Here is a 26277-nt window from a genome sequence, read left to right on the forward strand (position 1 = left end):
AGACACCAGAATGCATTCAACACTTCAGAAATCCGAGAAATTCCATCACTTTCTTTATTAAACTTCTGAAAGGATTACAGCATAAGAATTTCTTTAGGAGAAATCAACAACAACCCCTCAAGCTTATGCGAGGAGCAAATATATACTCTCGGTCTTTACAAAAATATCTGAGTTCTAAGTTATCTCAGATTTAATACTCTCACCAACTTCTAAGATATTAAAATCAGAAAGTTATTACAACATTGAATACAAAGTAAAGGTGTCTTTATGCTTTGTCAGAAGATGCTTTGTCAGAAGATATTTGCTGGCCACCTTTGGAGCTGCCACTGAGTCGGTTGGAACCAAAATGCTTTGATACTTAAATGGACAAAAATTAACTGGTTCTGGCTTGATAATATTATCTGTGTCAAATTCACGTGTGGGCTTGGTGCTTCACAATTGCTTGCATCTGCTTCTGTATACTTAAAGAAATTTGGAGGCACATTTTGATCTCGGTTTTATTGCCACCTGTGATTGTGATTTGTCTGCTGTGGTAGTTTTCACCGAATAGCCCTGCTGAGTTGGCTCAGCTTCTGTCGTTGTCCTTTGTATGCAATTATGGTGGCCAGTTGAGAGCTACATTCTGGTGGCAAAATTCCAAGGCTGCTCTGTGCATGACTACATCCATATAAATACTGCCACTGACAAAAGAGGACTTAGCTCTGCTGTCACATTACAAGCTCAGTTATCCTGAGCTTGTTCCTTTATTCAATATTATCTGTGTCAACATTTGAGCTTCCAGACTTCTTTCGTGTGGAGTCAATTGGTGCTTCACAATTGCTCTATGGGATCATGTCCCATCTCTATAATTATATCTTCCAAGTCTTTGAACATCATCTGTCTGATGGATTGTGGCTGGGAGTTGATCCTCCTAAGGCCGCCATGTCTGCATCCCTCAACTTCAATATTTCTTGGATGATCATGTCCCATCTCTCTTCCAAGGACCTGATTCTGTTGTCCTTAGCTTGTGATGATGGCTGAGAGGCTGTATTATCAAGGCTGCTTTTTAGTTTGTAATTTTCCAATGTTTCATATGCCAAGGAGGCATACACCATCTCACCAGTCTGTTTGTGCAGTTCGATTTTGTCCATTGGGTGTAGTCTTTGGCCAGGACCTCCATGTTGGTCCTGAGGTAATCTGAGGCAGATTGGGGATGCAGAGCTGTGGGCATAAAGTGACTCATGATCATTTTGCCTTCACTTACATCGAAGGCGACATGAGTCTTTGCTGATTGGTGGGAGCCAAGTTTAGCAGATGATTGTACAGCTGTATTTTGATAGGATCACTCCTCCTTTTGATGTCTATAAATTGTTGTTTGATGCTTACTTGTCCTTCTTTTTGCTGGCTGGAGGAGCTGACCTCTCCTCCTATAGCTCTGTCCTGTTCCTGCTGGAAGGAACTGGCTGAAACTTCTCTGCTGGGTGGGCCCATGCCCAATGCTTGCCTTATTGCTATGTCATCCTCAGAAGAGTCATTCAACCTCTGCCTTTTCTCTCCCTGGTTTATAGGTGATGTCAGGGGAGTTTCTCTATCCCTTTTCCTAAAAACAAATGTATCCTCCTTTTGAGGAGTTTGGAGGACCGAGGCATCAAAGGTAGTCTCTGGCCTAGGAGGCACTATATTTTGAGCCTGTTGCTCAGTGGAGCTTGGAGTATCAACTACTCTTTCTTGCTGCAGGGGCTGCTGTCTGTCATGTTGCTCTCCTTCTTGCCGCTGCCCTTCTCCCTGCTGCTCCATCTCTTCTTGTTGCTGCAGCAATGTTTCCACTTGCTCTTCTGTCAAAAGAGGTGGCTGTTCCACCTGCTTTTCTTTGCCTTTGCTGGCTGTCTCTGCAGTATTCCCGGCAGCTTGCTGATGTGTTGTTGATGGTGAAGTAGCTGCTCCAAGTTGTTTTTTGTATGAGAGGGGAACCTGTCCACAAGTTTCTAAGTCAGCTTCCTTTTGAATATTTCTAGCCTCTCTCTCTAGCAGCTCTTCATTAGTAATTTCCTCTTCTAGGGTACCTTCTTCCCAGCTTAATGCATTGGCATGCTGCTCAATCTCAGGCTGCCTTACGTGTGAATAGCTGCCCAATTTGTATTTTATCCTCCTGAGGGAGACAAAGTGATTGGGGTCATAGGGTATCCATTCAAAGCTAGTTTGCAGTCTGAGGGCCTCTAGGATACTGTTTGCCTCTTTCCACCCCTCCTCTTTTCTGTTGTATAGGAAAGGGCCCAGCTGGCTCCTTACCTTTAACTGTGACTTCTTGTTCTTGCTTTGAAAGTGGAGGTAGTCGGCATTCCCAAACTGCCTGAAATATTCTAAGGCAAAAAGCCTCATGGGGACATACCTTGGCAACCTAAAAGGCTTCAACTCACAGCCATATATTCTGATGACTGTGTGGTTTTGGTAGAGGTACCAATTACCAATGTTGTAGGTTTTGTTCAGGTGGAGAATTCTCCTCATGTCATCAGTTAGCCTTGGAGGAGGAACACCATGCAATACTGTCATGGCTGGATGAATGAATAAGTCAATGAACTCCGAGTATGTGTAAGGTGATACAGAGGCACAATGAAAGACAGAGGTCCAAAACACAACTGACCTTGGATTTCCCTGGGCATTGACTTGTTTCAAGGGAATAGAGAAGCTGGCTGGCTGATAAAACAAGAATAGGTGGTATATGTATGAGGTATACCTGAACAGTCTTTCCCTCTTCAAATTCATAAACTGGTCATGGATCTTATCTGCAATGTATGTAACATAATCATAATGTACAGCTGGGGGCTTACCAGGAGAGAATAGAGACAGCATTGCCATTATGATTTCATCCACATCCTCCAGTCCCTTGAACCCTAGGACGTAGCTGATCAGATCCACTAACATCCTGCCCAATTCATTCAAGTACTGATATCCAATAGGAGGAGTTCTGATGGCTTCAGAGCCTGGTTTTACAAACAGCTGGTTGATTTTGATGAGTTGGTCATTTGACAACTTGCTCCCCTTCTTTATCAAGTTCTGCATGTGGAGGGGGGTCAATAGCTTTGCAGTATGGAAGTGCAGCATCTCATTTATACTCTCTGGGGTGATATGGAACAGGACTGAGCCTGTAGGGCTGATGACAGCTCTTTGGCTTGGGTCATAGCACTCCTGGCATCTGTAGACCAACTCTGGCATAGGATTTACCTGGGGGAGGTTGTAGATGGGCAAGTTTGAGTCCCAAATCCCCAAGATGTCTGCTCCACTAAGGTGCTGGGCTTTCAACTCATTCAGCATCTGAATATTATATTTGGAGCCCAATGGAAACCAGTCTATCATTTGATAATCCATATCTCCCAGGGCTTTCCATTCTAATTCCTGGTGAGGGGCATTGAGAGGCTTGATGTTCAGAGCAATGGGGGTGTCCATGGTCTTCTTTAAGCTTGTAAACTGTAAGTGAACTGCTTGAAGGGAGCAGCACAGCACATAAGTGATTTTTATAATGACAGTTTGAGTTTCAGGTACCAAAGGGAGAATTGATGCAACAGCAATTGAAATACTGTTTAAATTAGGAATAGGACTACTGTCTGGTCTCACTTTGTCTTCCTTAGCAGGTGAATTCAGTGTAAATGAGTCTTTCGCGAATGCGCGAACAGAATACTGCTTATTTGTGACAATGCGGGCAAACAAGGCTCAGCTGGTGTTTTGGAATTCACAATTGTAAATGGGGTGTTTGCAGAGGGAAATTGATGGTGAAATTGTGAGTTTCGTCGTTCCTTAAGCCCTCTGAGTAATTTTATAGACAACTTCAGGCGTACGGAGGATAGAAGATGAAAAATACCTGGTAAACAGCGAGCAGAGGTCGCGTATGCGTGCAGGATTGGTACTCTGGAGGTCTCCTTGGTCGATTTAGCAGGTTGGCGGAGTTAAGAACGTAAAAACAGCATGCAAAGGAAACAGTAGCAAAATGAGCGAAAAGTACAAAAAATTGCGTTTTTTGGCTAAATATGGACTTTTTGCAATTTGGCGCTTTTTTGTGATGACGTCAGCATGACGTCATTGGTGGGGTCAAGGTCGGATGACGTCAGCTGACGTCATCGGGTGACGTGGCGAGATGCTGTTGGTCCATGGGGGATGGTGCGGTGGCAGCCACGTCGGCGGAGGGGCGGACAAAGGACTGATGCGATGGCAGGGTGGAGGTGACGTGGGCATGACGTGGGATAGTAACTTGGCGGTTAGGGCCGTAGCGGTTACGGTTAAGGATAGCCGCCACGGTTTCTCGGGGCGGTTAGGGTACGGCCCCGCAATTGTCAGAGTTTGCTCCGAGAGCCCTCAATGGGCGACGCGTGGCCGCGCCCTGACGTGACGCAACGTCATGTTCTCGGGCGCTAAACGTCCGCCGCGGGGGCTGCTCCGATATTGATACGGACCGTCGGATCTCTTGGATCTGATCCGACGGTGGACGGGGTAATGATGTGTTCGGGGGATATGCATACGGGCGGAAACCTTCGGATATGGGTTTTTTATAAGGTTTTCAATGTATTTTAACAAATCAAAATTGCGCGCTGATACTTTGGATAAATGCCAAAGGTGGGTTTTTGGACTTTGATAATTTGCAAAGGGGTTTATGGGTAAAGGGGATTTATAAAGGTTTTCAATGCGCAACAATGCAGGCCCGATACTTTGGATAAGAACAAAGTGGGTATTTAGGGGTTATCTTTGCAAATGAAGGGGTATAGGTAAAACAAGGTTAGTTATGAGGCTTCTTTTGGCAGATGAAGCTTTCCAAGGGGCTAAATGACTTCAGAAGAGGGGAGGGGTTTAGGGTTAGGTTCATCGAAGTGGCCAGATGCCATTTGATCCCTGACACAGAACTTATTGGCTATAATACCAAGGGGAGGGATATTTATACAAAATTTGGGGTTTATACACCATGGTGTTAGATACTAGTAGGGGAAAAGGTACTGTAGGGGATTTACATAGTAGTTTTAGAGTTAATATGGATGAAGGGGTAAATGGAGGGGAAACCACTAAGCTTATTTGAAGCTTACTTAGTTTAGAGAGTAGATCAAAATGAAAAGATTTTTAGACAAGAAATGTGGCTTTTGAATGAACAAGAACCGCCATGAAACCATGATCTTCTTCCATGAATCTCAGCTGATGAGGGGATGTTAGTAATGAACTGGAAGGGGGAAGGAGGGAGGTTAGTCATGCTCCTTGCTGTAACTTGATGGAGGTGAACACCTTGTCAATTAATTGACTTTACTCTGGTAAACACAGTTAACATATGTGCAATGGTAAAGATAACCTTTCTGCAACCCCAACTACTTACCCAGCTACTTACCTAGCATTTTTTATTTCTCCTTGGAGGGTGCACTTGGACTTGCAAACCCTTACTTGCCTTTTTCTTTTCTTTGGCTTTTTCTTTGTCTTTTCTATCTACTTCTACCCTTATCTCTTCCAAGGTCCCAGATTAAGCTGTTGGGAGCCTTTTCTTCTCTACCTGAACTACTTGTCTGCCAAGATTGAACAGTTTGGACAGACTCCTTTCTCTATTCTACAACTGCAAATTTAAACCATGGAATGATCCAGATTAGACTTTTGGACCATCCATCAAAACTTTGAGTCCATACCAAGCTATAAGCACAGATCAGACTTTCTAGGAAATATGTGATCTTTGAATCATCAAAGCAGAGCATATTTGGACCTTCCATAGCCAATCATGAAATATGAAACCTATTGGTATAGGTAGCTAACAGTGGCTCCACATGGGGATGGTTTTTCATTTGAAAGACCAAGAACAGCAGGTCAGATTGCCTTGCTCTTTGGCTGCCCATATCATTCTTGAAGTTTGCTGTTTTGAAGTGCTAAATTGTGTGCTTCTCTTCTTGGTAGTCCTCTGATTCTATCTACCTTTGCTGACAGTCAATAAACTTGAAAAACTGCACTTTTATAATCTAAACAGAAAATAATATGTACATCCGCATATATACAAGGGAACCTCAAGCTGCACTTATGGGTGATATTCAAAATAGTGCTTCAGCATCCTGCCATTGACAGGACCTTCATCCAAGTCAGTTTCATTAAGGCTTTTTAGAAAGTAAGTGTTGTTACCTTGCACTGCTTGGACAGCAAATGGTCCTCTCCATAAAGAATCAAATTTTCCATGCTTTCCTTTGTCTTCTCTTCTTGCATCCCACTTGAGGACTTTGTCTCCCATGTTGAAATCTTCTGCCTTAGTCCTTCTATCAAAGGCCTTTTTTAATTTCTCTTGTAGCACTTGAACTCTGCTGAAAACTTGATCTCTGGTTTGCTGCAGACATATGATTTGGTTAATCCTTCTTTGCATATCATTTGGTTCAGATTGGCTTTCTTGAAGAAGTTTCATAACAGGTACCCCTAGTGATGAGGGGAATTTGGCCTCTAGTCCATAAACCAATTCATATGGGCTGGTCCCAATTGATCTCTTGGTTGTTAGTCTATCTGCCCATAAGGCATTGACTAGTTTCTTGTGCCAGTTCTTTTTGTTTTCTTCAAGTACTTTCTTTATGATGTTTACAAGGCTTTTGTTTGATGATTCAGCAAGGCCATTTCCTTGGGGATAGTATGCCGTAGAATGGCCCAAAGTAATATGAAATTTGTGGCAGAAGTTCACCATTTTCTTGGATTTGAATGCAGCAGCATTGTCTGTTATTATTTTGTCCGGGCATCCAAATCTAGCCAAAATATTATTCTCCAAGAACTGAATGATAGTGGAATCATTTGCTTGCCTGCATGGAATAGCTTCAATCCACTTGGTGAAATAGTCTGTTGCTGTTAAGATCCATCTATGTTGGCCTGAAGATGAGGGATGAATTTCCCCAATGAAGTCCAAGCCCCATTGCTGAAAAGGTCTCTCTGTTGTAATAGGCCTTAAAGGAAGTGGCAGCAGTTGTCTCTTTCCTTCAAACATTTGGCATTTATGACATGATGTTGTGAATTTCTTGACATTAGAGAACATGGTGGGCCAGTAGTAGCCAGCCCTCAGTATCTTGTCCACAGTGGACTTCCAGTACAAATGTCCACCACAGTCTCCTGCATGAAACTCTTGCATGACATGGTTAGTTTCATTTTCCATTAAACAGTGCAGCAATATACCTTCATGGTTTTTCCAAAGTAAATTGCCATCCATCACACAAAATCTTGATGTTTTCATTTTTAGGAACCTACACTTAGTTTTGGACAGTCCTGGGGGAGCACACAGGTTTTGTAACACATAACAGATATCAGAGTACCAGGGGGATTGTTCAAAGGCTACATTGATCTTTGGAGTCGCCAGCTCTGTTTCACTGTCCAGCTGATTGATGTCTAAGGCTTGAAAATTTGTTTCTGTCATTAATTTGGCTAGACCTTGCCCTTTTATTAGTTTTGTAGGTTTTATCTCAATGTCAAATTCCAAAATGCTGGCAATCCATTTTCCTCTTCTGCCTTCTAAATTTTCTTGGGTGAGAATGTCTTTGACAATAGGACTTGGCACATATGCTTTGACATGGGAATAAAGGATATAAATCCTAAAGTCTTTGATTGCTTTGACTAAAGCATAAGCTTGTTTTTCCATGATTTGATACTTCAAAGGTGCATCTCTGAGAGCTTTGCTAAAGAAAGCAATTGGCTTCTCATTTCCTTGGTCATCCTTTTGTAATAAAACAGCAGCAATAGTATGTTGGGAAGCAAAAGAGAAAATGATAAATTCTCTGTCGAACTGTGGATTGGTCAAGACTGGGGTCTGGGTAAGGGCCAATTTTATACCTTCAAATGCTTGATTGGCTTCAACAGTCCACTTCACTTTTGAATCCTTTTTCAGCATGTTATTTAATAATCGGGTTAGCTCTGCTAGGTTTGGGATAAACCTTCTCAAGAAATTGATTTTTCCCAAGAATCCTTGTAATTCTTTGACATTCCTTGGGTGAGGCATTTGCAGGATAGCTTGTATCCTATCTGGGTCAATTCTAATGCCATCTTTTGAGATGATGTGTCCTAAGAGCTTGCCTTCTTCTAAACCAAAGAGGGATTTCTTAGGGTTCAAGGAGATTCCATACTTTCTGCATTTTAGGAAGATCTGTCTTAGATGTTTTATATGTTCTTGGTCTGATTTTGAAAAAGGTGTTAGGTCATCTAGATAAATAACTAAAAAGTCATGAATCTCCTTTGCGAAAGCAATGTCCATTGCTCTTTGAAATGTTGCCCCTGCATTTTTCAAGCCAAAAGGCATCTTTACATATTTGAAAGTTCCCCATGGGGTTGTAAATGCTGTTTTGTCTTGATCATCAGGGTGAACTAAGATCTGGTTAAAACCTGAAAATCCATCCAGTAATGAGATCCTTGAGGCCCCTACCACCCTTTGAAGAATGTGATCCATCTTGGGTAAGGGGTAGTTGTCTTTAAGGGATACTTGGTTCAAATTCCTTAGGTCCACACACAGCCTGATTTCACCAGTCTTTTTTCTTGTAGGGACTAAGTTGGAGATCCATTCAGAGAATCTGATTGGTGCTATGATGCCTGCCTTGAACATTTTTTGTACCTCTTGTTCCATCGCTGGGAGGAGCATAGGATTTATTCTCCTCAGTTTTTGTTTAAAGGGCTTTTGATCAGGTTTGAGAGGGATGGTGTGTTGGATTACAGAGGTGTCATAGGACTTTAGGTCCTCATAGCTCCATGCAAAAACATCCTGGAACTCTTTGAAGAGGTCAATATACTTTGGCTTTTGGTCAGGAGGTAAAGAAGCAGATAATTTAATTATCTTGGGTTTGTCAATTGTACCTATGTTACATTCTTCAATGGCTGCATTTAAGGGCTGCATTTTTGGTTTTCTAGGAATATCATTTGAATCAAAGATATCCTCTAGTGGAGTTAGGCCTGTTGGTAAAAAATTGTCTTTTAGCTCAATGATTTCAGTTTCAGCATTGGACACTCCCTCTTCCCAGTCAACTTGTTGAATTTGCTGGATGTTTTCTGTATTAAAAATAGTTGGATTCAACATTTGTTTTGCAATTCTAGGTGATATTGGCTGAGCAGTTTGTCGAAACTGTATTTGTGATGGACTTGCTCCATCATGTATTTGTAATTGACTTGCTGACTTAAGTATTTGTGATTGACTTGCTGTCTCATTGTCAATATTTAATCCTGCAAATTCTTGCTGCAGAGTTAAAAACTGGTTTATTTGCTTGTCATCCTCAAATACTTGCCAATCGTTGATGTTGTTCGGAATAGAGGGTCTGTGTTTTACTTCAGCTGTGAAACAGTGGTGGGGCTCAAAGGGCAACTTGCAGGTACTTGCAAAGGTGGCTAAACTATGAGCATGTAGATTTTGGGTTCTGGGGATTTTCGTAATTTGGAATTCAGAGAAAAAATTTAGTATCTCAGCAACAGCAGACCTGTAAGTCCTTAGTCTTTTGTCATTGGTGACAAAATGTCCCTTTACTTGTTGAATCACTAAATCTGAATCACCCATGATTGAAACCCTGGCAGCTTGCAAGAATTTTGCCAACTTGAGTCCTAGTAAAAGAGCTTCATATTCTGCCATGTTATTAGTACATCTGAAATTCAATCTATAGGCTCGGCCTTCTGCATGACTATTTTCTTTATTGTGTACCCAAACTCCAGCTCCTGCCCCTAACTTGTTGACTGAGCCATCAAATTCAAGGAACCATAGAATATCTTGTTGGGGAGGAGGTTTTATGATCTGTTCATGGGCTGGTAATGTAAGTAGCAATTGTGGTTTTTTCTCTAGCTTGTCTTCTAGGACAGTGTCATCATTTAATTGGATGTTCTTGACAATTAAGGCAGCAGTACTATCCAATGTTTGATTGACTGTTGTTTCATGAGTGATACTACTCTCATTTGCATCTTCCTCCTGTATTAATATCTTGGTTTCAACTTCACCTTTTGAGGGAGTGGTTGTATTATTGAAGAGAATGTATGAGTCTATGTCTGAATGAACAGCATATATAGGAAAATTTTGAGGTTTTTCTTCACTGCTGACCATGTACTTCATTAGTGTTTCTCTATACAGTCTTTTTGGTTGCCCGAACACAGAGATGGTGGCATATGACATGTCTAATTGTAGGGAACCTTGGAGTTTGGCTCCCCATGATCTTGATAACAGCATTCCATACTTAGGTGGGATATCAGCAACTACCACGTCCATTAGGATTGTCTTGTTTGGGTATTGAACTAGAGAGACACATAAGTCTTTTATGAGACCTAGACACTTGACTTGGCTGGAATCAAAGGAAAACAGATCCTTATATGGTCTTGTTATGTCTAAATTCAGTCTCTCCATGACTGCTTTTGGCATAAGATTGTGAGAAGCACCTGAGTCAAACATTGCATTATGTAGTATTTTGTCATGAATATGTAAACTGACATAAAAAGGTAGTACCCCTGTGACTACTGTTTTTCCATCCACTTCTGGGCCGAACAGGAGTTCTGGGGTGTCATCCAGTACATTGACATCATCTTTGTTGCTAGTGAGTTGAAGGGACCTTTTGATTTGCAATTTATAGCTGTCATGCTTGGCTAATTCCAAGAGAGGAATAGCTATTTTTATTTTACCAATTTCTGTTTCAAGATCAAAAGGTTTCTCAGATTGGGTCTTGGGGTTATAGGTGACAGTTTTTTCCTTGTTCATTAAGTCTCCTTCTAGATTTTTATCTTGACTTTGAGATTTATCCTTTTTACTCATCTCTTGAGGAGTAACATTTAAATTAGGATGAGATGATGAAGTGTCCAGGGACTGCTGTCTTAAGGACAGTGGCTCAGTGATTTCTTCAACAATTACTTCTTCTGTAAGTGAATTTAGTTTGTCACTAGGTTGTGTGACTATAACTCTTTCAGGCTGCTGATTATCCTTTTTCTTTTCAGGCTGGTTGACATTCACAGTTCTACTCCCTAGCTTGTACTGTTTATGGACTTCATAAACAGCAGTGTCATAGCCTTGTTTAAAGTCAAAGGATTCACCTGATTTAGTTTGGAACAGTTTGATTTCCTCATCCTCATGATCTTCTTGTGTTAAGAAAACTTGACTTTCACCATCCAGCCCTATTAAATTAATCTCAGGATCTTCATTGGGTTCGACCGAAGTGGAGGTTTCAGCATAATTTTCTTGGAATGGAGGTCTGATTTCCGGATCAGCATTGGCCCTGCCATTGTTTGTGTTTGGGTTCCTCCTAAAATTTGGATTTCTAGGAGGGTTATTTTGTGGAGCTTCCCATGATGCTTTTCTTTCAACTGATTCCACTCTATCACCTAGTCTCTTCATGCTATTGAGTATGGCATCAAGTTTTTGATCAAAGGCTGTGGGTTCTTCTTTGTATATGCTTCTCTTTTCTAACCTTGCCCTGTTTCTCTTGGCAATCAGGTTTGCTTCTACTGTGACAGCAGCCTTTTGAGCGTCTTCAAGGGTTTCAGGTTCTCTCTCCCTTAACTGAAATGCTATGTCAGAATCAAATCCATCAGGGAATTTGTACAAGGCCAAATCAGGGGGGGGTCTCAAGTTTTGTGGTATTGCATTGTACACATTGTTGAATCTGGCACAATACTCCAGAACAGTCTCTTGAGGACCTCTCTTGATTGTTTCATATTCACCAAGTATGTGCAGGGGATCTTTCTTCTTCTCCCACCTGGTAGTAAAGGCCTGATAGAGCTCATCAGGGGTTGTAATAGTGTTTGCAGCAATCGACCTGAACCAGGTTCTAACATCACCTGTCAGGCTTTGGACAAAAATTCTCATTCTCACACTGTCATCATCTATCTCATAGTTTTCAAAATGGTCTTGCATCCTCTTAGCATGTTGGATGGCAGAGTAAGGGCCAGTGGAGTCAAAATATGAGATTTTGGTTTGGTAATCCTGGGGTAGAGCTGGTGGATTAGCAGGTAGCCGCAAGGGTGCATATCTATTTGCCATATTTGGTGGGTTGGGTGTATTTATAGGGACTGCTGGGATAATAGGAACAGTGGGTACCACAGGGGTAACAGGTGAAGCTGAACCTGAATGATGGTTGAAGGGGATATGTGCAGTGAATGAGGATGAGGGAGGAGGACTTTGAGATGTGGATGGTGAACTAGGAGAACTTGGAACAGACCTAAAGAGGACTTTAAGTGGAGTAGAAAGGTTGGGAAAATCTGCAACTGAGGTCAAAATAGCAGGCTGGTCCTGCTTTTGTTGCTTCCTGATGTTTCTTGGAATAGTGTTTGGATTATCAACAATGATGGGTGGATTAGGGTCAGGATTAGCCCTAGTATGTCGAGGATTTTTCTTAGGAGCCAGTTTCTAACTGTTTTTCAGGACTTTTATAGGAAGTTTTTATATATGCAAGGACTGGATGAAGATTTTGGAATGGCTATATATGTTTCAAAGCTAAGATGAAGATTCCCTAACTAGCTCTTCCCTAAAGTTGTCACTGTGGTACAGAAACAGTTCTAAGCCCTCTTGGCTGGTTTCAAGCTTGATGGTAGCTTTGGAAGATAGATAGTAATTGAGAAATCCTAAGAAGTCCCCAGCGGAGTCGCCAATTATGTTAGCACCCAGGTTGTTCCCTATGACTCCCAAGGGAATACGGCCGGGGTAACCACTAACCAATCTTTGGATCACAGTTTCTAGCCAAGCTGTGATCAGAGAGGGCTCTCTCTTTATGATTTGTCTCTGTTATGATGATGTTTTAGGCTAGTTATTATACTCAGGTTTTGGTTTATATTTTGGTTGAAGGATTTCTTTCAGGTCTTATGACATAGTGTTTAGATGGTGAAATACCATTGGGCAATGGAGTCTGGAGTTGTGGAATGATCTGATACGCTGGATTGGTGGTGTTCAAACTGCAGGGCCTATTGTGTATTTTTAGACAAACAAAATTAGCTTAAATAGTGATGTATGTCAACCAACAGAAAGCAATTAAGAATTTTCTGTTAAATTGGTGAGGTGAAAGTGTAGCACGGTGCACAGGAGCAAAACTTGAATTCCTGGGACAAAGGCCAACATGAAAGATGTATTCTGAAAGTGCAGCAATTAAGAATTACACTTATCTAGATTACAGCCGAAGAAAACATTCATAAACAACATAGATTGAACTCAGGGTACTCAGTGAATAAATCCTGAAAGTTATTCTTTTTCCTTGTTGATTAGCATTGAAAATCAGATAACATATATGAATTTTAACAAACAACTAATTGACAGAGAGAGTTACAGAGACTTATTGTATGGTGAAATACACAGGAATCCAGCAGTTATCAACAGACACCAGAACGCATTCAACACTTCAGAAATCCGAGAAATTCCATCACTTTCTTTATTAAACTTCTGAAAGGATTACAGCATAAGAATTTCTTTAGGAGAAATCAACAACAACCCCTCAAGCTTATGCGAGGGGCAAATATATACTCTCGGTCTTTACAAAAATATCTGAGTTCTAAGTTATCTCAGATTTAATACTCTCACCAACTTCTAAGATATTAAAATCAGAAAGTTATTACAACATTGAATACAAAGTAAAGGTGTCTTTATGCTTTGTCAGAAGATATTCTGGCCTTTGGAGGCCACTGAGTCGGTTGGAATGCTTTGATTAAATGCTGGAGAACACGTCTTTATGCTTGCCGCGCTGTATTTTCTCGGGTTTGCCACCTGTGATTGTGATTGCTGCTGTGGTGACCGAATAGCCCTGCTGAGTTGGCTCAGCTTCTGTCTTTCCTTTGTATGCTTATCTACCAAAATTCTGCCTGTGCATGACTACTTATAAACTGGACAAAAATTAACATTACAGGTTCTGGCTTGATAATATTATCTGTGTCAAATTCTTCCAGACTTCTTGTGTGGGCAATTGGTGCTTCACAATTGCCTCTATGGTTTCATCTGCTTCTGTATACTTAAAGAAATTTGGAGGCACATCAAACAGATGATTGATCTCATTCATAATAAAAAATAGGTTGTCCACCCTATTGTACAAAATTTGCCCTGATGCTGGCCCTGATTCTGCTGAAGTGCTGGGCTGTCTTGCAATTTGTCCTGCAGCATGGGCATCAACCCTTTTGATGTAGTTTTCAAGGGTAAGCAGTCTTCCTACACTGCTTAATATACTGGGGAGGCCTCTGTTCTGTAATGCCTGAAATCTGTCCATGAACTTGTTGATTTCGGTCTGCATATCCTGGGTTCTCCTTTCCAGCGTTCCAACCAGGTTTCGTAGTGTCAGGACCCTTTTAACCATTGAGATTGTCTCAGTCCTGTGAGCAATTCCCATGGTGGCCAGTTGAGAGCTTGTCCTGTTATTTAAAATATTGATCATTCTGGTGGCAGCATCAGGCATGTTGCCAAGGCTTGCTCTAGCTCTGTGTATTTCCCTGTTTGCCTTTGCAATGAGTACTGATTGTTCATCCATAGTCTCAATATACTGCCACTGATTGGTGATAGACCGGCCAATATTGCCCAGAGGACTGCTTTTAGCTCTGCTGTCACCTTTTCTAGTGTGAGCTCCTTCTCAAGCTCAGTTATCCTCTTCTTTAGAGCTTTTATTTCTCGTTCCTTTACAGCTTCACTCTGCTTGCTCTTATCATATCTCTCATTTACTTTAGCCAAAGATTCTTTGGCTGAATTGAGCTCCAACATTTGAGCTTCCAGGACTTGAATTTCATTTCGGAGCTTCTGCATATCCAGACTATGAGTCTGCTCTGTTGTTGGTGCAGTTGTTGATGTAGTTGGTGCTGTAGGCCCTGTCTGCTGAGGAGGAGGGGCAGTTGTTGGAGGAGCTTCCTCAAGATTGATTATTTCAGGAGGAGGCTGGGAGGTTTGACCCTCTTCTCTTTGCTTCAATGCTGTCTGTAGTGCTGCCTTTGCAGCCTCTGATTCTCCTAGTTTGTCTTGAGTCCGGATCAGCTCCTTGTACAGAGATATCATTAGATCTGTGGCATCTTTTTCAAGTCTTTGTTGGGCAACATCATCTGTCTGAGGGTGGATTGTGGCTGGGAGTTTGATTTTCCTCCTTAAGGCCGCCATGTCTGCATCCCTCAACTTCAATATTTCTTGGATACCCTTAACATCCTTGGGATCATGTCCCATCTCTATAATTATATCTTCCAAGGACCTGATTCTGTTGTCCTTAGCTTGTGATGATGCTCTCTCCAATTCCAGCTGAGAGGCTGTATTATCAAGGCTGCTTTTTAGTTTGTAATTTTCCAATGTTTCATCTGCCAAGGAGGCATACACCATCTCACCAGTCTGTTTGTGCAGTTCGATTTTGTCCATTGGGTGTATGTCTTTGGCCAGGACCTCCATGTTGGTCCTGAGGTAATCTGAGGCAGATTGGGGATGCAGAGCTGTGGGCATAAAGTGACTCATGATCATTTTGCCTTCACTTACATCGAAGGCAGACATGAGTCTTTGCTGATTGGTGGGAGCCAAGTTTAGCAGATGATTGTACAGCTGTATTTTGATAGGATCACTCCTCCTTTTGATGTCTATAAATTGCTGTTTGATGCTTACTTGTCCTTCTTTTTGCTGGCTGGAGGAGCTGACCTCTCCTCCTATAGCTCTGTCCTGTTCCTGCTGGAAGGAACTGGCTGAAACTTCTCTGCTGGGTGGGCCCATGCCCAATGCTTGCCTTATTGCTATGTCATCCTCAGAAGAGTCATTCAACCTCTGCCTTTTCTCTCCCTGGTTTATAGGTGATGTCAGGGGAGTTTCTCTATCCCTTTTCCTAAAAACAAATGTATCCTCCTTTTGAGGAGTTTGGAGGACCGAGGCATCAAAGGTAGTCTCTGGCCTAGGAGGCACTATATTTTGAGCCTGTTGCTCAGTGGAGCTTGGAGTATCAACTACTCTTTCTTGCTGCAGGGGCTGCTGTTTGTCATGTTGCTCTCCTTCTTGCCGCTGCCCTTCTCCCTGCTGCTCCATCTCTTCTTGTTGCTGCAGCAATGTTTCCACTTGCTCTTCTGTCAAAAGAGGTGGCTGTTCCACCTGCTTTTCTTTGCCTTTGCTGGCTGTCTCTGCAGTATTCCCGGCAGCTTGCTGATGTGTTGTTGATGGTGAAGTAGCTGCTCCAAGTTGTTTTTTGTATGAGAGGGGAACCTGTCCACAAGTTTCTAAGTCAGCTTCCTTTTGAATATTTCTAGCCTCTCTCTCTAGCAGCTCTTCATTAGTAATTTCCTCTTCTAGGGTACCTTCTTCCCAGCTTAATGCATTGGCATGCTGCTCAATCTCAGGCTGCCTTACGTGTGAATAGCTGCCCAATTTGTATTTTATCCTCCTGAGGGAGACAAAGTGATTGGGGTCATAGGGTATCCATTCAAAGCTAGTTTGCAGTCTGAGGGCCTCTAGGATACTGTTTGCCTCTTTCCACCCCTCCTCTTTTCTGTTGTATAGGAAAGGGCCCAGCTGGCTCCTTACCTTTAACTGTGACTTCTTGTTCTTGCTTTGAAAGTGGAGGTAGTCGGCATTCCCAAACTGCCTGAAATATTCTAAGGCAAAAAGCCTCATGGGGACATACCTTGGCAACCTAAAAGGCTTCAACTCACAGCCATATATTCTGATGACTGTGTGGTTTTGGTAGAGGTACCAATTACCAATGCTGTAGGTTTTGTTCAGGTGGAGAATTCTCCTCATGTCATCAGTTAGCCTTGGAGGAGGAACACCATGCAATACTGTCATGGCTGGATGAATGAATAAGTCAATGAACTCCGAGTATGTGTAAGGTGATACAGAGGCACAATGAAAGACAGAGGTCCAAAACACAACTGACCTTGGATTTCCCTGGGCATTGACTTGTTTCAAGGGAATAGAGAAGCTGGCTGGCTGATAAAACAAGAATAGGTGGTATATGTATGAGGTATACCTGAACAGTCTTTCCCTCTTCAAATTCATAAACTGGTCATGGATCTTATCTGCAATGTATGTAGCATAATCATAATGTACAGCTGGGGGCTTACCAGGAGAGAATAGAGACAGCATTGCCATTATGATTTCATCCACATCCTCCAGTCCCTTGAACCCTAGGACGTAGCTGATCAAATCCACTAACATCCTGCCCAATTCATTCAAGTACTGATATCCAATAGGAGGAGTTCTGATGGCTTCAGAGCCTGGTTTTACAAACAGCTGGTTGATTTTGATGAGTTGGTCATTTGACAACTTGCTCCCCTTCTTTATCAAGTTCTACATGTGGAGGGGGGTCAATAGCTTTGCAGTATGGAAGTGCAGCATCTCATTTATACTCTCTGGGGTGATATGGAACAGGACTGAGCCTGTAGGGCTGATGACAGCTCTTTGGCTTGGGTCATAGCACTCCTGGCATCTGTAGACCAACTCTGGCATAGGATTTACCTGGGGGAGGTTGTAGATGGGCAAGTTTGAGTCCCAAATCCCCAAGATGTCTGCTCCACTAAGGTGCTGGGCTTTCAACTCATTCAGCATCTGAATATTATATTTGGAGCCCAATGGAAACCAGTCTATCATTTGATAATCCATATCTCCCAGGGCTTTCCATTCTAATTCCTGGTGAGGGGCATTGAGAGGCTTGATGTTCAGAGCAATGGGGGTGTCCATGGTCTTCTTTAAGCTTGTAAACTGTAAGTGAACTGCTTGAAGGGAGCAGCACAGCACAGAAGTGATTTTTATAATGACAGTTTGAGTTTCAGGTACCAAAGGGAGAATTGATGCAACAGCAATTGAAATACTGTTTAAATTAGGAATAGGACTACTGTCTGGTCTCACTTTGTCTTCCTTAGCAGGTGAATTCAGTGTAAATGAGTCTTTCGCGAATGCGCGAACAGAATACTGCTTATTTGTGACAATGCGGGCAAACAAGGCTCAGCTGGTGTTTTGGAATTCACAATTGTAAATGGGGTGTTTGCAGAGGGAAATTGCTGGTGAAATTGTGAGTTTCGTCGTTCCTTAAGCCCTCTGAGTAATTTTATAGACAACTTCAGGCGTACGGAGGATAGAAGATGAAAAATACCTGGTAAACAGCGAGCAGAGGTCGCGTATGCGTGCAGGATTGGTACTCTGGAGGTCTCCTTGGTCGATTTAGCAGGTTGGCAGAGTTAAGAACGTAAAAACAGCATGCAAAGGAAACAGTAGCAAAATGAGCGAAAAGTACAAAAAATTGCGTTTTTTGGCTAAATATGGACTTTTTGCAATTTGGCGCTTTTTTGTGATGACGTCAGCATGACGTCATTGGTGGGGTCAAGGTCGGATGACGTCAGCTGACATCATCGGGTGACGTGGCGAGATGCTGTTGGTCCATGGGGGATGGTGCGGTGGCAGCCACGTCGGCGGAGGGGCGGACAAAGGACTGATGCGATGGCAGGGTGGAGGTGACGTGGGCATGACGTGGGATAGTAACTTGGCGGTTAGGGCCGTAGCGGTTACGGTTAAGGATAGCCGCCACGGTTTCTCGGGGAGGTTAGGGTACGGCCCCGCAATTGTCAGAGTTTGCTCCGAGAGCCCTCAATGGGCGACGCGTGGCTGCGCCCTGACGTGACGCAACGTCATGTTCTCGGGCGCTAAACGTCCGCCGCGGGGGCTGCTCCGATATTGATACGGACCGTCGGATCTCTTGGATCTGATCCGACGGTGGACGGGGTAATGATGTGTTCGGGGGATATGCATACGGGCGGAAACCTTCGGATATGGGTTTTTTTATAAGGTTTTCAATGTATTTTAACAAATCAAAATTGCGCGCTGATACTTTGGATAAATGCCAAAGGTGGGTTTTTGGACTTTGATAATTTGCAAAGGGGTTTATGGGTAAAGGGGATTTATAAAGGTTTTCAATGCGCAACAATGCAGGCCCGATACTTTGGATAAGAACAAAGTGGGTATTTAGGGGTTATCTTTGCAAATGAAGGGGTATAGGTAAAACAAGGTTGGTTATGAGGCTTCTTTTGGCAGATGAAGCTTTCCAAGGGGCTAAATGACTTCAGAAGAGGGGAGGGGTTTAGGGTTAGGTTCATCGAAGTGGCCAGATGCCATTTGATCCCTGACACAGAACTTATTGGCTATAATACCAAGGGGAGGGATATTTATACAAAATTTGGGGTTTATACACCATGGTGTTAGATACTAGTAGGGGAAAAGGTACTGTAGGGGATTTACATAGTAGTTTTAGAGTTAATATGGATGAAGGGGTAAATGGAGGGGAAACCACTAAGCTTATTTGAAGCTTACTTAGTTTAGAGAGTAGATCAAAATGAAAAGATTTTTAGACAAGAAATGTGGCTTTTGAATGAACAAGAACCGCCATGAAACCATGATCTTCTTCCATGAATCTCAGCTGATGAGGGGATGTTAGTAATGAACTGGAAGGGGGAAGGAGGGAGGTTAGTCATGCTCCTTGCTGTAACTTGATGGAGGTGAACACCTTGTCAATTAATTGACTTTACTCTGGTAAACACAGTTAACATATGTGCAATGGTAAAGATAACCTTTCTGCAACCCCAACTACTTACCCAGCTACTTACCTAGCATTTTTTATTTCTCCTTGGAGGGTGCACTTGGACTTGCAAACCCTTACTTGCCTTTTTCTTTTCTTTGGCTTTTTCTTTGTCTTTTCTATCTACTTCTACCCTTATCTCTTCCAAGGTCCCAGATTAAGCTGTTGGGAGCCTTTTCTTCTCTACCTGAACTACTTGTCTGCCAAGATTGAACAGTTTGGACAGACTCCTTTCTCTATTCTACAACTGCAAATTTAAACCATGGAATGATCCAGATTAGACTTTTGGACCATCCATCAAAACTTTGAGTCCATACCAAGCTATAAGCACAGATCAGACTTTCTAGGAAATATGTGATCTTTGAATCATCAAAGCAGAGCATATTTGGACCTTCCATAGCCAATCATGAAATATGAAACCTATTGGTATAGGTAGCTAACACTTCTGCACCTTTCTCTTCGTTGCAGTCTTTCCTATTTCTGTTGGCAATTCGCATCTCACCGAGGATTTCATCATTGCTACGCGCGGTGGAAAAAAAGAGAACGCTACGCGCTCTGGTAGAAAGCAGAACGCTACGCGAGACAGCCGCTCTGGTAGGAAGCAGAACGCTACGCGAGCTACGCGGCCGTCATGCAGGGAAGAAACAAAGACACGTTTCGTGTGGTGTGTTGGAAAAAAAAACATTATAAACAAAAAAATATATTAAATCAACGGCTGAAAACACCTCAATCGTCTAACACATAATCAATGGCTCAAAATCGCACACGTTATATTTTAGGGATGTCTTTCCCAGAGGGAACGCGTTACGGCGTAATTACTTTTCTTGATGTAGTACATTGCCGGGTGTAGTGATAATGGTTTTTATAAATTTTATATTTATTAAAATATATATGGCTGAAAGACAGATAATAAAATTATTTAAGACTGCAAACCATATATAATGATAATTGTTTTTTTTAATAATAAATGTATTTTGTAATCACACAATTCTATTTTATAGAAAACAAAAATGGTAAAATCAATATTCAAAATAGTATTTTTGGATTTAATAAAACTCAAAGCAATTTAACTTCCAACTAATTACAATATATCTTGCCTTCCACCAATATAATAAATGAGCCTTATCCATCACATTGCTTTATAAATAACGTAACTCTATAAATAATATTATTATGTAGATTGTATTGTTGTATGACTTGCCAATATTATTGTTTTATAAAAATAATCGTTATACAATATTATATACCAAAGACGGGGTAAGATATTTAAGAGAATTTAAATATCAACAATAAACCTATGAAGAGTATGATAATGGATATTGTGGTGGCATATGTCTCTCCTAGGTTTGACATGCTGTTATCCAGAGGATGGATTAAGAGACTATGTGGGACATTCCAGAATGACCTATCTTATGCCACTGTCCCAGTTTTTGGAAGAGAAAGCAGGAGATTGTGTTGACACCTAATCCGAAACGGATGAGGTGAAGCCGGACAGTCATCTAGAAGATGAACTGATCCGTTTTGTATTTGTATAAATAAAGTGCTAGGTAATGAATAAAACATCAATCAGAGTTTTCTCTCGTTCAAATGAGGAGTTACCCTAGCCTGACATGGTATCAGAGCACAGGTCCCAAATTAGTTGTAACTCCTGGTCTGTTCTGTCCTGAACGCCTCTGAGACTGACACTGCCCTCTCATGAGACTGCGCCCTCTGTTCTGACATGAAGACTGCGCCCTCTGTCCGTGGAACTGTACGTTGATGCGTTTCTGCTCAAACCTACCTCATTCCATTCAAACAAAATGGTATGCGTTTCCAGAACTGTGGTATTGGCTTGGTTTGAAGACTATCGTTTTTTATAAAGAACTGCGTTTGAAGGTTATAAAGAACTGCGTTTGAAGACTGTAAAGAACTGTGGTATTGGCTGCGTTTGGTTGTAAGTTGCTCCATGGTATTGGCTGCTCCATTTGTTTGTAACTAGCGTTGAGATAGCAGCGGAACAGTTTATGAAGACTGCGTTTTTATTACTGCGACTGCATTGATGTATTATAGAATACGTTGTATTGATGTATGGAAGCGTTGATACATTTCTTTTCACCATGATTTCATTTCAATACGATGATTGATATGGTCTGTTATTGATCCTCCTAAGACTGTCTTAAATTGTGACTGCGTTTTTTATTAAGAACAGTGGTATATGCGCATTAACGCAGTAAGAACAGTGGTATCTTGGTAAGAACAGAGGTATCGTTTTCTATTATAAAGAACTGCGTTCATTAATCCAGCGTCCAGCAATCCAGTGGTATGTTTTGAGGCTTGTTTGAATAACAGTTTTTTGTGCTAGCCGTCATCCAGCAGCGCCTACCATGGCGTGAAGCCCCTCCAGAAATCGATATGGGCAGCGGCTACCATGGCGTGAAGCCCCTCCAGGATACCACAGCGTTTTCATGTGATATATATATGATATATATGTGAGCAGTTATATGTATTTGAGCGCCCTTTGTTTTTGAACAGTGATATATGTGAGCAGTGAGATATATTTAAGTGCCCTTTGTTTTTTGAACAGTGATATATGTGAGCAGTGAAATATATTTAAGCGCCCTTTGATTTTTGAACAGTGATATATGTGAGCAGTGATATATATTTAAGCGCACTTGTTTTGTTGAACAATGATATATATGTGAGCAGTGATATATATATACTGTTGGAATGTTAGAAGAAAAATAAAATGCATAAGGCTATCATATAAGGATTTTTTTTTTCTCTCTCAACAGAAGTGTTTTTGGCAGAGATTTTTTTTACAGAATGCATTCAATCATTTCTATGGTCGGAATAGTTCTCACTGGCAAGGAGAACTATTCTGAATGGTCCCGGATGGTAAAACACACCCTTATCTACAATGAACTATGGAAAGGAGTGTGTGTCGGAGAAGAAGACAGAGACCCTGTGCAGCCCACATCAGACAAAGAACTCGCCATTTGGGAAAACAAGAACAACAAGGCCTTTGCATTGATCGCAGCATCTGTAAATGAGGAAGTAAGTCGTCATATTTAATCCTATTCCACTGCCTTTGAAGCTTTACAAAAGCTGAAAGAACTCTATGATACACATTCTGCACTTGAAGTTGTTCAGCTCATGATTAAACTCTTCACCCTTGAACTGAAAAATAATGATCCTCTTACTCTTGCTTCTGAAATAAAGTCTATAGTGCATGATATTAAATCCACTAAGGTTGAGCTGGATATCTCTCTTATTTCCTTTCTCAAAGCACTCTATCCTACCTACTCTAACTATCTTGAGTCTTTACAAGCAAATGGAAATCTTAAAGATATAACCTTTGACACTCTTGTGAAAAAGTTTGCTGAAAGAGAGAAAGCCTTTGGAAAGAAAACAGTCCCTGAATCTTCTGAAGAGACTGTTTGCCTTGCTCATAAAGAAAAACATCCTGCTCAAGATTCTACAAGAGGAAGAGGTGGACGAAGAGGAAGAGGAAGATACTTCAGAGGCGGGGGGGCAGACATCCTCAAGCAGAAAAGGCAGATCTGCATGGCATTCGCTGCAAATGAAATGGATCACATGATGCTTCTACATGCAAGATACCATGGGATAAAGTTGAGCAGAGAAGAAATCAGCAGAAAGGTAAAACTGATGACACAGACAAAGGTAAAGCACCTGAATCCGCTCACTATATTGAGGCACAATGTAACATTGGAGTAAATGAAGATCTATTTAATGCTTCACTTACTTCTTCGAAAAATGACTGGTTGCTTGATTCAGGAGCAACCTGTCATATGACTCATAGGAAAGATTTCTTTGAAGATTTCACTGACAATGTTGATGGAGCAGTATACTTTGCAGATTAGTCAAAAATCAAGCCATCAGGGCTTGGCACAATCAGGCTTAAATTGCCTGGTCTTCCAGACTTTCTTCTGGATCATGTTCTATATCTCCCACAGCTGAAGAGAAACTTGCTGTCCCTGGTCCACATCCGCCAGCAAGGTCACTCCATTCACATGTTTGATGGCAAGCTTGAGGTAAGAAAGGCATCTGACCACTCACTTGTCATGAGGGGTATAGAAGAAGAAAGACTCCTTAAACTGCAAGGAACCTCTGCTCATGCACAACATTTCTCATATATTTCTCATCATGAAGAAGGTGCACTTCCATCAAGTTTATTATGGCATGCTAGATTTGGACATTTAAACTATGATAGTCTCCGCTTGTTGAAGAAAAATGGTGTTGCTGGTTTGCCTACAATTCCTAGAAAACATAAACAATGTGATGCTTGCATTCTAGGAAAGCATAGCAAACAGTCTTTTCATGATTCACATTCAAGAGCACATAGGAAGCTTGAACTTATTCATTCAGATTTATGTGGTCCAATGCCTGTTCCTTCTGCAAATGGAAATAAATATATCATGACATTTATTGATGATTACACCAGAATGTGTTGGGTTTACTTATTGAAGAACAAATCTGATGCTTTTCAAACATTCAAGAATTTTCATAAGTGGATTGAAAATGATGCACAATCTCATATTGGGTCTATTCGCACTGATAATGGAAAAGAATATACATCAAATGAATTTGAACACTATCTTCGCCAACATGGGATTAAACATCAAACAACTGTGCCTTATAATCCTCAACAGAATGGTGTAGCTGAAAGAATGAACAGAACAATTTTGAATATGGTACGATCCATGCTTTTCTTCAAAAATGTAAAGACAATGTTTTGGGCTGATGCTGTTCTATGTGCTGCATATATAAAGAATAGATGTCCATCTAGTACTATAAGAAACAAGACTCCTTATGAATTGTGGTATGGACATGTTCCTTCGGTAAAACATCTCAGGATATTTGGCTCCACCTGTTATGCTTTAATACCAAAGGTACATAGAAACAAACTTGGTGCTAGAAGTCGTAAGTGTATCTTTCTGGGGTATTCAAACACATCTAAAGCATACCGCCTTTATGATGAAGTAAATAAAAAGTTTGTTTTATCTAGAGATGTCATTTTTCTTGAATCATCCAAATCTGACAGTGTTGTTGAGCGGCAACTTGATCGCTTGGATAGATTCACAAAAACAAAATCATTTCAAGAGTTTGATAATCAGATTCCACATCTTGAAGGGGGGATTCCTATACTAGATCAACATGTGGAATCTTCTTCTGAATAACAATCTCCCCTGCATGACACTCCAACAACGGATGATGCTTTAAGTGATGTAATTGATAGAATTGGGAGACTCAATCTTGATTCAGACCCAACTCAATCAACAGAACAGCCTGGACCATCTCAGAAAGGTCCCCCAAAATGGCTGACAAAGACACTTGAAAGTGTTCATCTTGATGAAATTGGAAAAACAGGAACCAGAAATTCAAACCGACAAGATGGAGGTGATGTAGATAATTATAATTCACCCGTTGATATGGATGTTACTTATGATTGTGAATTGAACTTGTCTACAGATTTTGAACCAACTTCCTTCAAAGAAGCTGCTTCTCATGATGAATGGAAAGAAGCGATGCAGAAGGAGTATGATGCCCTCATAAAGAATGGCACTTGGAAGCTGGTTGATCCTCCATTTGGAACCAAACCAATTGGCTGCAAGTGGGTCTACAAGAACAAGTACAAAGCTGATGGCTCACTTGACAAGCACAAAGCTAGGCTTGTGGCAAAAGGTTTTGCACAGAAGGAAGGGGTCGATTATGAGGAAACTTTTGCTCCCACAGCAAAATGGGCCACCATCCGGACACTCTTTGCACTAGCTGCTCAGAACGGTTGGAAAGTCCATCAAATGGATGTAAAAACTGCATTCTTGAATGGAGATCTAAAAGAGAATGTTTTTATGTCCCAGCCTGAAGGATTTGCTGTGAAAGGACATGAACACAAAGTATGCAAACTTGTGAAGTCCTTGTATGGCCTCAAACAAGCACCACGAGCCTGGTATGAAAAACTAACTGAGCATCTTCTGAAACTCAACTTCAATCATTTTGATCTTGATGATGCAACTTTATTTGTCAAGAAAGTTGGCAAAACAGTTGTATATCTTGTGGTATATGTAGATGATCTTTTAATGATAGGGAACAATGAAAGCTATATTGCATCCATAAAGAAAGAATTAGGAAAATTTTTTGAAATGACTGATTTGGGCTATGTTCATTACTATCTTGGCATTGAAGTAACCCAACATCCAAAGTCCATATTTCTTTCTCAAAAGAAATACATTGGAGATTTGTTATACAGATTTGGCATGATAGAGTGCAATCCCCTTTCTACTCCAATGGAACAAAACTTGAAGCTCACATCTACTGAAGGAAAGGAATTTGAGGATGCAACAAAGTATAGACAGCTTGTAGGAAGTCTCATCTACCTCACTACTACCAGACCAGACATTTCATTTGCTGTTGGAATCCTCTCCAGGTTTATGCAAAGGCCTTGTGAGGGACATTGGTCTGCTGCAAAAAGAGTTCTAAGGTACTTGAAGGGAACTCAAGACCTTGGAATCAAGTATACACAGGTGGACGACTTCAACTTGATTGGATACTCTGATTCAGACTTCGATGGAGACAAAGAAACTGGGGTATCTACTTCAGGATATGCTATGAGTCTTGGATCGGGAGCTGTCTCCTGGAGATCACGCAAACAATCAGTACCAGCAGATTCCACAACAGAAGCAGAATATGTGGCAGCAGCTGAAGCAACGAAAGAAATTGTGTGGCTCAGGAAAATTCTTGAAGATTTGCAGGTAAAACAAATACAATCAACTCCACTCATGATTGATAACACATCTGCAATAAAATTGGCCAAGAACCCAAAGTTCCATGATCG

Source organism: Pinus tabuliformis, chromosome 7 (assembly GCF_031772625.1).
Source record: "Pinus tabuliformis cultivar Carrire ecotype Pingquan chromosome 7, CPIR1, whole genome shotgun sequence".
NCBI classification, from domain to species: Eukaryota; Viridiplantae; Streptophyta; class Pinopsida; order Pinales; family Pinaceae; genus Pinus; species Pinus tabuliformis.